This window comes from Rhinatrema bivittatum, chromosome 8, assembly GCF_901001135.1.
Source record: "Rhinatrema bivittatum chromosome 8, aRhiBiv1.1, whole genome shotgun sequence".
NCBI classification, from domain to species: Eukaryota; Metazoa; Chordata; class Amphibia; order Gymnophiona; family Rhinatrematidae; genus Rhinatrema; species Rhinatrema bivittatum.
The window spans coordinates 11,930,124-11,946,749 of record NC_042622.1 but is presented as its reverse complement, the minus strand read 5'-3'; the positions used below and the strand labels follow the sequence as shown (position 1 = coordinate 11,946,749).

At 47.0% G+C, this 16,626-nt stretch overlaps 1 protein-coding gene across 2 annotated transcripts in view; it reads left to right on the top strand.

The window, feature by feature from the left end:
- COL9A3 (collagen type IX alpha 3 chain) overlaps positions 1-16,626 on the top strand; it is a 103,238-nt gene that overhangs the window by 61,613 nt on the left and 24,999 nt on the right. The window lies entirely within an intron of this gene.

Below are 16,626 nucleotides of genomic sequence, written 5' to 3'. Positions count from 1 at the left end.
AATATGTGGAGAAGCCAACTCCCAAGGGAGGCGGGTGTGTTTTATGAGGACTGACATCCTGCTGTCCTCGGAGAACACTTGTTACAGGTAAGCCACTCTGCTTTCTCCAAGGACAAGCAGGATAGCAGTCCTCGCACATGGGTGATTTCCTAGCTGCATGGAAATCTGGTGATTTCCATGCAGGTCAAAGATGGGAACCCTATGGTGCTAACCAGCACCACCTTTCTCCCTTTTGTCTGTGAGGCAGTTGACCCAAAAATGGGTCTAGGAGGGAAAAGAGTTGGGTTTCACAAAAGAAAACATAGAACAAACTGAGACACAAATACCCCAATGTGAGGCAGAGGTGCCTAAGGCAGGAGCGTGATGTGAAGTCCAGCGAGAAGTATACTTTGCTTCATGGAAATATTACAGTCAGGGATTCATATCAGCACATCCTGCCAAGCAAAGAAGGTCTAAATCTTCCTGTACACAGGAAAAGGCCTAGAACATCAGCCAATTCTTGGAAGAAAGCTGCATAGTTTCCTTCAATGTCACAAGACCACTGAAAAATCCACCTGGAGCCAGAGAGCCCTCCAGAAAGAAACTGCGGACCACTGGCATCTGACGGACAGAATGCACTTGTAGAGGTTTGCCCAATGATTGATAGGCACAATGGGCAGAAAAACCCAAGCAACACTTGGACGAAGAAGCAGCAACAGCAGCAGCAGGGTCTATGGCAGACCTTACCTGCCAGAGTACCAGATATAGCTGGCTACCCAGGTCAGACGTCAAGAGTGTCAGGTGATGAAAGGTCAATCCCTGAATGGAATCACTAGTCCAAAACCCCCCGAGTAGGTGTTAAACTAGGCCTGAAGCTCACCCATGCTCCACCCTGTCAAGGGTAGGCCTATCCATTCTGTCCACAGGATAGCTTAGGTGAGCAGGAAGGCAGCCCAGTGGAGTATGAAAAGCTAAAGGCAGTGCTGGCCAGAACTTGGTGAAAAAACAGGGAAAAGGTGATGTACTGATCCCTGCATGTATACACTAAGATATACCACAAATGCCCTAGCTTTTCTCCCCGCCCCCGACATTGCAACTGGATTTGGAAGGAGCAAAGAACACAAGGAGAAAGACCACGGGGTTGCAGAGATATGAAAAAACTGCTAGGCTGTATATTTCAACTCAACCAAACAACTCACTGCTGAATCCAGAGAGACTTGGGACTAGAGAAGTTTAATTTTTAATTTGCTAGCCATAATATAGACTGATTTCTTGCTGACATTGTTCTCTTTTCTCCAATATTTCCTGTTGCATGTTTTGATATCTCTATCTGTTTAATCTAGCCAGTGTTTTTAGACTCCTGGTTAATGTATTGAAATAAGTGTTTGCAATTTATAGAACAGGGGGCTGCTATTTGCAGGAGCTTTTTGCTCTCTCCCTCCCTGCCTCTCTCCCACCCACCCCTTGGTTTTTTTCTTCCTAAATAGTTCCTGTAAGGACTTGGTTAAGTGAATAATAAGACTAAAGTACCAATCTAACAACTTATAGAATAGTCACTATTACTAGAATAGCTTTTATTCAGTGTAACATTTGTGGTGCTTATGTCCCAAAGTCTACCATTTGGAGACTTAAAGGTTGTCCAATTTGTTTTCAGCTGCCTGCAATGAAAAAGCAGGCGTTGCATTTGAAAGGAATTGTTCAGATTTTAAAAAACCTGCCCTATTTTGATGCAATCAGAATATGTTCCTCAGCTTCCTCGGAAGATTCAGAATCCCAGGAATAAGTGGATTACTCTGGGATCTGGAAGAACAAGACATTTGTCTATAAGACACCCAGTCTCCCCACCCGGATAGCATCCTGAATACCCACCCTCACTCCCACAGAGAAGTCAGATATCCAAGATTCAGAATCCCAGGAATAAGTGGTTTACTCTAGGATCTGGTAGAACAAGACATTTGTCTATAAGACACCCAGTCTCCCCACCTGATTAGCATCCTGATTACCCATCCTCAGATATCCAAGATTCAGAATCCCAGGAATAAGTGGATTACTCTGGGATCTGGAAGAACAAGACATTTGTCTATAAGACACCCAGTCTCCCCACCCGGATAGCATCCTGAATACCCACCCTCACTCCCACAGAGAAGTCAGATATCCAAGATTCAGAATCCCAGGAATAAGTGGTTTACTCTAGGATCTGGTAGAACAAGACATTTGTCTATAAGACACCCAGTCTCCCCACCTGATTAGCATCCTGATTACCCATCCTCAGATATCCAAGATTCAGAATCCCAGGAATAAGTGGATTACTCTGGGATCTGGAAGAACAAGACATTTGTCTATAAGACACCCAATCTCCCCACCCGGATAGCATCCTGAATACCCACCCTCACTCCCACAGAGAAGTCAGATATCCAAGATTCAGAATCCCAGGAATAACTGGATTACTCTGGGATCTGGAAGAACAGGACATTTGTCTATAAGACACCCAGTCTCCCCACCTGATTAGCATCCTGATTACCCATCCTCAGATATCCAAGATTCAGAATCCCAGGAATAAGTGGATTACTCTGGGATCTGGAAGAACAGGACATTTGTCTATAAGACACCCAGTCTCCCCACCTGGATAGCATCCTGAATACCCACTCTCACTCCCACACAGAAGTCAGGTATCCAAGATTCAGAATCCCAGGAATAACTGGATTACAGTCGGCTCTGGCAGAATAAGGCCTGTGATGAAGAGACACCCACTCTCTCAACTGCTACCCTTACATAATGCTTTTTCTGCTTTGGAAAATGAAGAGGCCCCAGCAACAGAACATGAAGTGATATCTGAAAGGGAAGTAGTCACCCAATGCACCCAGAAACCCTTCAATATGGTCAACTGTCATAAAAGTAAGCTGCTTCTTCTGGGAGTCTCAGTCATCAGAGGAAACAATTTGGGAACTCAATTTGATGGGGATACAATGGTTAAATGGTTAGGGAGGAGGAATAGCCTAGTGGTTAGAGCAGTGGACTATGAACCAGTCCTGCTGTCGCTCCTTGTGACCTTGGGCAAGTCACTTTACCCTACATTGCCTCAGGTACAAAAACTTAGATTGTGAGCCCTCTGGGAACAGGGAAATACCTGCAGTACCTGAATGTAAACCGGTGTGATATCTCAATTGAGATGAATGTCGGGATATAAAAATAATAAATAAATAAATGCATTCCAGGATGCTCAGCTAATAGAAATGCAAACCAGGTGGTCAGTGCAATTATAGAAGAAAGTACGAACGCTGATATTAATGTTATCATCCATCTGGAAACCAATGTCCTTACTATAGACGGCGTCCACAAGGTACAGGAAGCTTTCCAGAATCTAGGGGAGAAGATTAGACACATGCCAAAGACTTTTGCCTTTTCAGAAGTTCTACCAGTTCATGGAAAGGAAAAGTTATGCCATATAGAGAACTTCAATGTCTGGCTCAAATCCTGGTATACGGAAAATGGTTTTGGATACATTGGAGGCTGGGGCCAAGTATGGAGCAATAAAAGATTATATGGTAAGGATGGCCTACACTTGTCTCTGTCAAAAAAGAGGATGCTATCTGAAAAATTCAGATCATATATTTATCAGGCATTTAAACTAAGAAGTCGGGGTGGCAGGAGGTGGCCAGTGAAATTGGAACATCACCCCCAAGCAATACAGGAAGTGGGAAGACAAAGCAACACAATCAATCAGTTAAAAAAAACCAGAAAAGGCGACTAGGAAAAGCAGCTAGAAAGTTCGCAGTTTGAGCAATAAAATCCCAGATCTGCAGGCCCTAATGGTAGAGGCGGAATTGGATGTTGTTGCTGTTAAGGAGACCTGGGTCACAGAGTCTCATGATTGGGATGCGGCCATCCCAGGCTATAACTTGTTAAGGAAGGACAGAGGGCAGAAAAGGGGGGAGGAGTAGCTCTTTATGTCAAAAACAATATCCAAGCATCTGAATTGCAAGGTGCTTGGGGTAAAGAAGGCCGTCCTAAAAAGAGAAGATGATGCTTCCATTTTTACTGGTGTGATTACAGGCCTCCAACCCAAATGGATGAACTGGACAGACGTTGGGAAAGAAGGGTGAAGTATTGCTCATTGGAAATTTTAATCTTCTGGATGTGGAATGGAGGATCCCTTCTGCGGAATCTACAAAAAGTAGAGAGATAGTGGATGCCCTGCATGGGGCTCTGCTCAAACAAATGTTCATGGAACCCACGAGGGAGAGTGTGATCCGCGATCTAGTGCTCACTAACGGGGATAATGTCTCTGATGTTCAGGTAGGGGCTCACCTGAGCAGTAATAATCATCAGAAGGTATGGTTCAATATCGCAAATAGGATACAGAGAAGTCACACCAAGTTCCAAGTTTTGAATTTCACAAATACAGACTTTGTCAAAATGGGAATGTACCTGGAAACAGAACTGGAAGACTGGGAAAAAACTGGTGAGCTGGAACAAAAGTGGGCTAAATTAAAAGGAACTATTACAAAGGCAACAAATCTATATGTTAGGAAAGTAAAGAAGAGTAAGAGTTAAAAGAAACCGATCTGGTTCTCTAAGGAGCTGGCTGAAAAAATTAAAGCAAAAAGAACAGCATTTGAGAAGTATAAAGAATCTAAAAAAAAAAAAAAAAAAGAAAGGGGAACACAAGGAAGATTATCTGTTAAAAATGAGGGAGATGAGGAAAGAAATCAAGAAAGCAAAAAGTCAGGCGGAAGAAAGAATTGCCAAAGAGGTAAAGAGAGGAACAAAAACATTTTTCAGATATATCAGAGAAAGAAGGGAGGCCAGAAGTGATATATGGAAATTGAAAGGTGACGAGGAGCACTATGGGTCGGATTTTCAAAAGGTTTCGCGCGCCGGGCCTATTTTAAAAAGGCCTGGCGACGCGCGTAAAGCCCCGGGATGCGTGTAAGTCCCAGGGCTTTATTAAAGGGGCGGTCCGAGGGCGGGGCGGGGCCAGAGGCCTCCGGCACAGCGGCCATTGCCACTGTGACGAAAGATTGTGTGCTGGCAGGCTGCCGGAGGCAGGCGCAAAAGGTAAGATAATTTTGGGGGGGAGGAGGTTAGAGTAGGGCTAGGGGGTAAAGGTTAGGGGAAGGGGTGGGAAGGTTAGGTTAGGGGGAAGGGAATGGGGGAAGGCAACACGGCTCAGCGCGCGCAAGGTGCATAATTGTGCACCCCCTTGCGCGCGCCGACCCGATTTTATAACTTGCACGTGCCTGTGCGCGCAAGTTATAAAATCGGGCGTACATGTGTTTGCGCTGGATAGCGCGCACACATGTACACCGTGCGCGCTCCTTTTAAAATCTACACCTATGTGGAAAGAGATGAAGAAATAGCAGAAATATTAAACAAATACTTCAGTTCAGTGTTCACTAAAGAAGACCCTGGAAAAGAACCATTGCTGGTTGACAATAGAGATGGGATAGAGGAAACTCTGTTTACAGAAGAGAATGTATGGGAAGAGCTAGGAAAACTAAAAGTGGACAAAGCCATGGGGCAGGATGAGGTTCATCCCAGGATACTGAGGGAGCTCAGAGCTCTGCTGGCGGCTCCGCTGCGTGACCTGTTCAATAGATCCCTGGAAACAGGAGTGGTGCCAAGAGATTGGAGAAGAGCGGTGGTTGTCCTGCTTCACAAGAGTGGGAGCAGAGTGGCTGGAAACTACAGGCCGGTTAGCCTCACCTTGGTGGTGGGAAAATTAATGGAGACTCTGCTGAAGGAAAGGATAGTGAACTGTCTAAGTAAGGAGGATTGCTGGACCCGAGGCAGCATGGATTCACCAGGGGAAGATCCTGTCAGACAAATCTGATTGATTTTTTTGATTGGGTGACTAAAGAATTGGATCGAGGGAGGCCAGAAAAGCAGTCATTAGAGGCGACATTATAGCCTATACCGTCTGCAAGAATAAGGCATTTGATGCAGAGATTCTAAGATTGAATGTCGACTTGTCTCAGTTAAAATCTTTACATCTTGTTTCTATGCATGCTGATATCTACTCCCAATAGTAAGATGTTCGACATACCTTAAACCAATTACTACACCAGAGGGCGCTTAGATCATATTATAGATTTCTTAGCAAATGTTAAGCGCCAGGCCATTCTTTATGACGCTTATGTCCAGGGATACAAGAACACTTAGATTTTGGTAGAAAGCATAATTTTTTATTTATTAATATAAGTATTCTTGGGAGATGCTGATGCCATTTCTCTGACAAACTGACTCCCAGCATCTCATCGTATACAGGAAGTGACTCTTCTTTTATAGATAACATACAATATTGTACTGGGTTAGAAGATTCTAGAGTGCGTGACTACTCGAGGATAATTTACATATATTAGATTCTTACTGGTCATGGCAATTAACACATCAGAAATTGTTTTTACAGATACTCCTGAGAATAGTGCCTCTTATTGTGACAGTATAGCCTGAAGTTCCCTCCATTGCCTTCTTTTATGACCCTATAATTAGGCATCATAACTTTGTGTCAGCTTCAAATGCTGTCCAGATGTCCTTAGAATTTCTGCAAGTCAGGCTCAATAAGTCACTTAGAGTTCATATAGACAGGACAGGCTAAGAAAGCAGAGGATTCTGGGTCAGTTGCTTTTCTCCATGTAACTAGACCTCAGCATTACATTTGTGTGATATGTAATCAGAGAGGGCAATATATCTCCATTTCCTAGCGTGTAACCAGATGGACTCAGGACCATTGGGTTATATGCTCCCCTGCAGATGGAGACGGAGTCAGGTTTCAAAGCTGACGTCACCCTAGATATATTCCTGCAGTGAACCGCAGCCATTCAGTATCTCTCTGTCTCCTAGCAGATGTGGACGTGCTATCTTAGCAGCGGTGTTTAGCAGGATTGCAGCACTAATTGGAAGAAGACATTCAAATTTACCTCTAAATTGGGAGAAAGATTGAGCCCCACTCTCCCGCGGTGATACCTAAAGGTCCCTCCCCCAGTTGAGAATTCCTGAGGCAATTTCTGAGATCCCTCACAGGTGTGCCTTGGTCCAGTGCCAGTTCCCGGCGTGGACTTTGCTGCTGAAGCAGCTGAAAGGCAGCAGTTGCAGGAAGCCAAGTTTGGCAGTGATGGCCTAAGCCCTCTCTCCCCACAGCTGGAGACCGTCCCTGTACTCAGCTGGTAAGCCCTGAGCCCAGGTAAATAGAGAAGAACTCCTCCTATTCAGAAACGTAGAAGGGCTTCGGTAAGACTTTCTTCCAGTCACCTTGCTTGGCGTGCCGTACCAATGTTGTTCCCGATCCTGTTAAGGCACGGGAAGGGGGTTTCCGAGCAGGTTGAGTGCCCCCCCCCCCTCCCCGAAGGGTTAGGCCCCGCTTCAGGCTCGGTGGGCACTCCAAATGGTGGACCGCGGCGGCGCCAACTTGCGCACGGTTTGTTGCGGCGCCATTTTCCCCCAATATCTGTTAGTACGCACGGTGCGGACCGGCCTTTTGTGCGCCTAATGTGCACATAACTACACACATAATCGTGCGCATAAGCACATGCATACATTAGCGCACAACCGGCCGCTTAGATTTACGTGCATCAAGGCGGGTTTGTGCATGCTTGAGATGGCCCTCTCCCTTTGTGCTGCCTGCCATATTAGGGCTGCGCAGTCTGACCTTGAATCCTTCCTGTGTCAGCACTGAGAGGAAACCCAGGGAGGGCTGGACTCTCAGAACCTTTCCAAGTTTGGCCGCTTCCAGTAAGAGGACTGGTCAGCCACGACCTAATCTTGTAGCACCCCAGACCCGAGTAATTCCGGGACTGCATCCTCCCTGGGAGAGGGCAGGTCAGCGGACCTTACCTCAGTTCCTCCTGGGCTAAATATGGACCTGGTGGCATTTTCTTGGTTGGAATTCTTTCAGGACCTTAAAGCCTTTGCTCAGGCGCAGTCAGCTGTTGCCCCTGCCCGATCTGAGCCCCAGCTGGGAAGGCCTCGCCCTCCCAGCCCTATCAGCATGTCTCGGGACATGCCTCTCCTCACCAAGAGTATCCCTGACAGGGACCCAGATACTACGGATGATGGAGGAGATGTGGACTCATTGGAGGATGGGGAATTCCCTCCAGGCCTGGAGCCATACCAGACCATGCTTTGATATTTCCATAGAGATGAATTACCGGCCCTGGTCTCCCAGACCCTGAAGACTCTGGGAGTTCCTGGCATGGATTCTATGTCAGAACCAAAGAAGAATCCCTTCCTAGTGTCTTTACAGAAAGCCTCTTGCTATTTCAAATCAACGCTAAGAAATTCCAAATCAACGCTAAGAAAAAGAGCACTATCCACTGCGGGACCACATCAATGGAATGCGCTCCCACCAGACATAAGACTCGAACCCAACCTACCAGAGTTCAAAAAAAGGTTAAAAACCTGGCTCTTCAGGCAAGCATTCCAATTCCCAGAGTGAAACTAGGCACCTCCTCCTGTCTTTCAGATCCAACCATTGCAAGGTGTCACAAACACATTGACACTCAATTTCATACAAGGACTTGATTATTCGCAATATCTATCTATTTAAGTCATCCTTCTCATATTATATTATTTAACCGATTACTTGCAGACTATATACGCTACTTAAGTTCATTGTAAAATGTGAACACGAATAATGTTATAATAATATTATCTGTTTGTTAAATACTATTGTTATTTTCACTGTTCCTTGTAATAATGTTCAATAGTTGATTGTTATTGTTCTATGTTCTATGTAAAAAACCCCAGTCTAACCTCCCAGACCAGGGCAACCTTTTCGTTACTTGTAAACCGGATTGATTTGTATTGCATACAGGAATTCCGGTATATAAAAAAATTAAAATAAATAAATAAATAAATTTCCCGATGCTGGAAGCCATCTAGAAATGGGACACCCCAGAAGCCAGTTTTAAAGAAGGTTGAGCCTTGGAGGCCTTGTACCCTCTGGACCCAGTGGCCAAAGATCGGCTGTGTTTCCCGAAAGTGGGCGCCCTGGTTGCGCCATCTCGAAGTGAACAACTATCCCAGTAGAGGGAGGAGCGGCCTTGAAGGATGCTCATGAAAGGTGGTTAGAATCCATCCTTAAGCAAGCCTTTGACATGTCAGCAATGACACTGCAGATCGCTTCCTGCTGTGCAATGGTGGCTCGTTCGTGTCTGCTTCTCTCGAGAAAGGCAGATAGATCAGGGGCGCATACCAGAGAGGCAATCGAGCTCACCACGGCCTTCCTAGCGGACACAAGCTTGGACCAAGTGTGCCAGAGGAGTAGCCTCAATGGTGGTGGCCAGAAGACAGCTATGGTTTCGAAATTGGTCAGCAGACGTGACCTCAAAGGCAAACCTCACAAAGATGCCCTTTAAGAGATCTCTCCTATTCGGAAGTGATTTGGAAAAGCTAGCCAGTAAGTGGGGTGAATCACCAGTGCCTCGGCTCCCAGAAGATAAGAAAAAGAAGTAGCAGCACTCCTTGCCCATGAGGGGTCGGGCCAGGGGCTCCCAGCACTTCCAGCCCTACAGAAACTCATCATTTCAGACATCTCGGCCCTCGGGAAGGTCTCAGTCCTTTCGGAGCCGACAACCAAAAAGAGGAATGGATTTGGGCTCAGGTTCGACCCAAACTTCCCAATGAAGTTTGATCGACCCATCCATGGGATGAGGAGATAGGGGGCAGACTATCCCTCTTCTATCAGCAGTGGGTTGAGATCAAGTTGGACAAATGGGTACTGGATATCATACGAGAAGGATATGCTCTTGAATTTCGCAGCATCCCTCTTGGGACATGTTCATGATGTCACCTTGCCACTCCCAGCACAAAAAATTGGCAGTGGAATCCATGTTGATAAGACTTCTCAGTCTGATGGCTATAACCCTGGTACCTACACCCCAAGTAAATACAGGGGCGCTATTCCATCTATTTCATCGAACCCAAGAAAGAGGGTGTTGTGGGAACGCTGGAGGCGGTCCCATCTCTGGGATTTTGTGTACCCTTGGGCCATGACGCAGCTGCAGAGGAGCTCCGGCAAGCGCCGAGGCAGGCGAAGAGTATCCAAGTATAGGCTGGTATTGCTAGAAGTAGTGCCCTGGCCTCTGCCGAAACTGTACGCATCAGAGAGATCCAACAACGTAATAGGTCTCGATAGCCCTTTCAGACCTGCCGCACAGGAGCAGCAAATACGACAGGACGAACAGTGGCAGAAGAGCGAAGACATCAGACAAAGACGAGGACTTGAAGACTGGAAACGTGAGGGCTTCATGAAGAAGACGAAGACTCAGGTTGATTGAAGAGAACTGAATGGTACTGCCACATAACGCGCCCTACACAGCCAAGCTGGGTTTGGTCACGGACCACGCTGGTGGTTCCCCACACAGGTTGGAGAAGGTGAGACAAGACTCAGATTGGTTGGAGAGGGTGAGACGAGACTCAGGTTGGTTGGAGAAGGTGATCTGAGTGTTATCGTTTTGAGGTGTTGAAGTGGATTCTTGGGCACTGCGGTGATGGCCACTCCCACAGGGAGGAGACCCGTGAGGAACCGCAGTACTAGGCTAGACTCTATACAAGCAGACACAGAGAATTTGTATTTATTATACAGCTTGATGGTACTGCCCAGGTTGGACAGTAGTGAAGACAACTCAGTAGAAGCAGTCCAGGGGTCCTCGGCAGAGGAGACCGGTCCCACACTAGGTAGCTGAAGGCAGCGCAGGGTAGTAGAGGCAGAACCCGGATGTAGACTCCAAGAGCTGAAGCTGAAGGTGAGAGAGACTGAGAGTGTTAGTACTCACTGAGCAGTTGGCTGTATTGATGAAGATCCTGGCAAGCAGAAGCAGATCGGATTCAGGCACCAGGTTAGGGAATGCAGGCCCTTGAGGAGCGAGTACCCGGTTTCCCAGATAGGCACCTCAAAGAGAGGAGAAGGGCCCCCGAGGAGCGGGTACCCAGGTTAGCGATGAATTACCCCGAAGGGCAGAGAGAGAGCTTCCAACGGCTGCTGGGAAGCGGCAGAGCAGCTTAGACCGGAGCATATCAATCCTTGCTAACTCGGTTTGTTAGCAAACGAAGGGCAAGCTAAATACCAGGATGTGCTGATGTCACTCGGAGGGGACACCCCCAAGGTTCCCACCATGATATGGATAAAGATGTGGGGGGTGTGTGCGCGCGCACCCTAGGAGGCCCTTAGGAGAAACATGGTGAATGCCGTCGCTGTTGCCGATCCGGGGACGCCGGAGAGAGCGGCATGAGGACGCAGTGGCAGCCAGATTCCCAAGGCTTGAGGAGAGAGAAGGAAGAAAGGTGCACAGAGGTTGAAGCCGTCTGAGACCGACGGATTCAACACTGAGGCGGGACTCAGATAGGTTTGAAGGTGGTCTGAGGGGGGACTCAGATGGTAAAAGAGGTCTCCGGAAGGCTGAAGAGAAGGTCTGAGATGAGACTCAGAATTGGTTGAATAGGAGGACTCCGAAAGAATCACAGTGTCCACAATACTGTGAAGGTACTACCACACCACGCGCCCTACACAGCCAGGCTTGACTGTGTTGCGGACCACGCTGATGGTTCCCAATTCAGACTGCTAGAAGATTAAGGACGAAGACTCCGGCGAGGCCTGCACCGAAGCTCGCCCTCCACAGCCAATCAAGGCCAGGCGCAGGCCACGCCGACAGAACAGGTTTTAGAGCAGAGTTCATTCGTGGACAGAGGCAAGCGCAGTGGACTCCAAGGGACCTGGACATTATTCAGGGAAAAAGGAGAAGCTCGGAGATGGGACTCGGAGCCGTGATCACCGAGACAGGACTTGAAGGAACACTGAGGCGGAACTCAGTGCCAGGAGGATTAAAATCCGGGATCTCTGGAGGTTGCGCTGCTGAGGACATGGACATCAGGATGCATGAAATTCGGATACATGAAGACCTCTGGAAATGAAGGTTAGGATGAGAACATCTGGAGGAGACGATCAGGATGTGAAAACATCGGGAGATGAAGATCAGGAAGTGAAGAAAACTGGAGCTGAAGATCTGGATGTGAAGACATCGGAAGGTCGGAACATCTGGAACACAGAGGCTTGATGAGACGAGAGACTAAGGGGAAGACTAAGACAAGGGATCCCACATGGAACATAGTGCCTTGGAGAAACTGGAAGACGAGAAGTCCTAAGGAGGACTTACTCCTTGCAAAGGCAAGGATGAAGTGAAGACAGGACCTTTTATACTGCTGGAGAAGTGGCTCTCTTGATGACATCAGAGACAAACCACTCCTTCACTGGCCTTTTAAATGCTGAAGGGACACGTGGCCCCGCGCCTAAGAAGGAGGAGTGCAGAACCCTGGAGAGCGGCAATCACTGTGACACAGAGCAGGAGCAGGAACCAGGCCACAGGACGGCCTCAAGGTGAGCGGCAGCATCTACGCTGCTGAAGAGAGACTGCTGGCAACTCCATGCCGTAGGCGAGGCCGGCTGCTGGCTCCAACAGCGAAGAGGATTGTTGGAGCAGCCTCCCTGGCCGCAGAAAGAGGACTGCACGGGCCCTGTCACTGGCGGCGATGTCCAGGCCGCCAGAAAGAAGCTGAAGGCGACTCCTGCCGCAGGAAAGCCCGGGGACGAAGGCCTCTCCCTGCAGAGGGAAGAAGGTAAGGTCGGCGGCCTCTGGGCTGTATGGGGATGGCGTCGGCGGCCTCCTGGCCGCAGACCGAAGAAACAACACTGGCAGCTCTGTGCCGCAAGAGGCAGCGAGAATGTCGGCGACTTCTTAGCCACTTAGAGAGTAGCAGTGCGGCTCCAGCCGCGCTGAAGGACATCAGCAGCCTCTGGCCGCAGGAGAAGGAAAAACAGAAGAGGTGAGAAGTGGCTCGTGGCTCCAGCCACAGGCCGGGTCACAATAGAGGGTTCATTCTGACCCATCCTGGATCTCAAGAGAGTCAATTGTCATCTGCGGATAATTCACTTCCACATGGAAATTCTTCGCTCCGTCATAATGGCCATACAAATGGGAGAATTCTTAACCTCCCTGGATCTCTCGGAGGCCTACCTTCATGTTCCAAACCATCAAGATCACCAGCGTTTCCTACGCTTTGCGGTATTGGGCCACCATTATCAGTTCCTAGCAATGCCCTTCGGCCTAGCAACCGCCCCCAGAACATTCTCCAAAATTATGGTGGTCGTGGCGGCGGCACTGAGGAAAGAAGGGATCCTGGCGCATCTTTACTTAGATGACTAGCTGATCCAGGCTAAGTCATTGGAAGAGAGCCTCCAGGTGACCAGCAGGGTCAGGTCACTCCTACAGGAACTCGGTTGGGTCATGAACATGGACAAGAGCAGCCTCAAACCCTCCCTGTCTTTATAGTACCTAGGAGTCCGGTTCTACACCAAGCAGGACAAGGTCTTCCTCCCTCTCTCGAGGATAAGGAAACTGATGTACCAAGTCTGTCAGTTGACGAGCACAATGTGACTCAGGGTGTGGAGCTATCTCCAGGTCCTCAGCCTGATAGCATCAACCCTGGAAGTAGTACCGTGGGCGAGAGCACACATGTGGCCACGCCAATGCTCCCTGCTGTCACGTTGGAACCCACTGTCTTGGGACTAATCGATTTGTCTCCACCTACCGATGGATGCATGTTCTTGGCTCCAGTGGTGACTACAGGAAGTTCACCTAAGCAAAGTTGTAAGCCTGTCCTCAACCTCATGATGGATGCGAGTCTCCCCGGGTGGGGAGTTCACTGTCAGGAATTGACAACCCAGGGGCGATGGACAGAGGAAGAGGCACGCTGGAATATAAACTGCCTGGAAGCACGAGTGGTCAGATTAGCCTGCCTACAGTTCAGCCACAGGCTCCAGTCCACGTGATGTCGGACAACGCAACAACATTAGCCTACATCAACCACCAGGGAGGAACCAAAAGCCATCAAGTTTCTCTGGAGATAGACCCCCCTTATGGAATGGGCGGAGTTAAATCTACACGGGATCTTGGCCTCCCACATCGCGGGAAAAGACAATGTCAGAGCAGACTTTCTCAGCAGGGAGAGTCTGGATCCAGGGGAATGGACTCTGTCGAGCAAAGCCTTCCAGCTCCTAGTAGATCGCTGGAGCCTCCCATCCATCGACCTACCGGCTACATATCACAATTCGAAGGTCCCCCGATTCTTCAGTCACAGACGAGATCAGCTCTCCCAAGGGATCGACGCCCTTGTCCAGACCTGGCCAAAGGAGGACTTACTTTACACCTTCCCTTCGTGACCCCTGCTAGGCAAGATCATCTGCAAGATCGAACACCACAGAGGATTAGTCTTTATGGTGGTCCCGGATTGGCCCAGACGACCATACCTACCTTAATAGCAAAAGATCAAATAGGATTTGTGAAAGGTTGGCATGGAGTTAGTAAATATTAAGAAATTGTTAGATGCCTTTTATTCAAATCCCTCTAATACCAACCAAGGGTTAGTTATAAGCTTGGATGCCGAAAAAGCTTTTGATGAGGTCCAGTGGGATTATATGTTTTGGATTCTAGAGAGATATGGCATTAATGTTTCTTTTCATTCTTGGATATTTATTTATTTATTTATTTGAATTTTTTTATATACCGATATTCCTATAAAGAATATAGATCACACTGGTTTACAAAAGAACTGAACTTTCACTATGAGGCGATACATTAAACAATGAAAATAGCCATTGACCATTTAAAACCATTGAACATTTGCAACAAATGGAATCAAGGCACAGCAGCAAACCGAGAACAAAAATAAATAAAATGTGATTCACATATAGAACATGGCTCTTATATATAGATATATAGATATACACATATAGTTATGGCTCTTATATACTTTCTCTAAGGCACAAATACGGGTAAACAGTTTTATATCTTCTGTATTTTCCTTATATAGTGGTACACGTCAGGGATGTTCTGTCTCCACTCCTATATTTACCAACGATAGAGCCTTCAGCTATCAAAGTTAGAGAGTCACCTATTATTCATGGCATTTGTTCCGGTTTGCTTGAATATTGTGTCTATTTGCAGATGACATGTTATTATATTTAGGTAATCTAAAGATAGCCCTCTTACATGTGCTAGACTTGTTTAAATACTTTGGTAAATTTGCAGATTTAATGATTAATTTTACTAAATCTGACGCTTTACCTCTCGCTGCTGATCTACATTTGACTTAGGTAGGGAACTTTCCTTTATGTTGGGCTAACAAGCTTAAATATCTTGGTATCTGGGTGCCTAGGGATCCAGCGCTTCTCTATCCATTAAATATAAGTTCCTTATTGCTGAAATTTCAATCTCAACTTCAGGCTTGGATGGAATTGCCTTTATCTTTATTGAGGAGAAGTGTGTTATTTAAGATGATCCTTTTTCCTAAATTATTGTATAAAATGCAGATGATCGCATGCTGAATTACGACTAAGGACCTGACATTTCTTAAATCTATTTTGGTATGTTTTCTCTAGCGGGGTAAAGGTTAATATTACTGGATATCTCTGCAGCATTTGATACGCTAGATCATAAGATACTTCTGTCCAGACGTCAAACTATCGGTTTACAAAACACAGTATTAAACTGGTTCAGCAGCTATCTCACTAACCGTTGTTATCAAGTAAATCTTAAAGGCAAATTTTCACAAATCTATATCCAAGTTACTGGAGTCCCACAAGGGTCCTCTTTGTCTCCAGTATTATTCAGCATTTATCTTCTACCATTGTGTCAAATACTTATAGAAACATAGAAATGACGGCAGAAGAAGACCAAACGGCCCATCCAGTCTGCCCAGCAAGCTTCACACACTTTCTCTCATACTTATCTGTTTCTCTTAGCTCTTGGCTCTATTTCCCTTCCACCCCCACCATTAATGTAGAAAGCAGTGATGGAGCTGCATCCAAGTGAAATATCTAGCTTGATTAGTTAGGGGTAGTAGGGGTAGTAACCGCCGCAATAAGCAAGCTACACCCATGCTTATTTGTTTTACTCAGACTATGTTATACAGCCCTTATTTGTTGTTTTTCTTCTCCCCTGCCATTGAAGCAGGGAGCTATGCTGGATATGCTTGAAGTATCAGTATATTCTTCTCCCATGCTGTTGAAGCAGAGAGCCATGCTGGATATGCATCGAAAGTGAAGTATCAGGCACATTTGGTTTGGGGTAGTAACCGCCGTAACAAGCCAGCTACTCCCCGCTTTGTGAGTGCGAACCCTTTTTTCTTCTCCCCTGCCGTTGAAGCAGAGAACTATGCTGTATATGCATAGAAATTGAAGTAACAGGCTTATTTGGTTTGGGGTAGTAACCGCCGTAACAAGCCAGCTACTCCCCCCTTTGTGAGTGCAGATCCTTTATTCCACATTTCCTCTTGCTGTTGAAGCTAGAACGATGTTGGAGTCACAGTAAGCATGTGTACGTTTATTGAATAAGGGTATTGTCTCCAGGCAGTAGCCATTATTCTGGCGAGTCACCCACTCTTCATTGGCGGCCTCTTGACTTTATGGATCCACAGTGTTTATCCCACGCCCCTTTGAAGTCCTTCACAGTTCTGGTCTTCACCACATCCTCCGGAAGGGCATTCCAGGCATCCACCACCCTCTCCGTGAAGAAATACTTCCTAACATTGGTTCTGAATCTTCCTCCCTGGAGCTTCAAATCGTGACCCCTGGTTCTGCTGATTTTTTTCCTA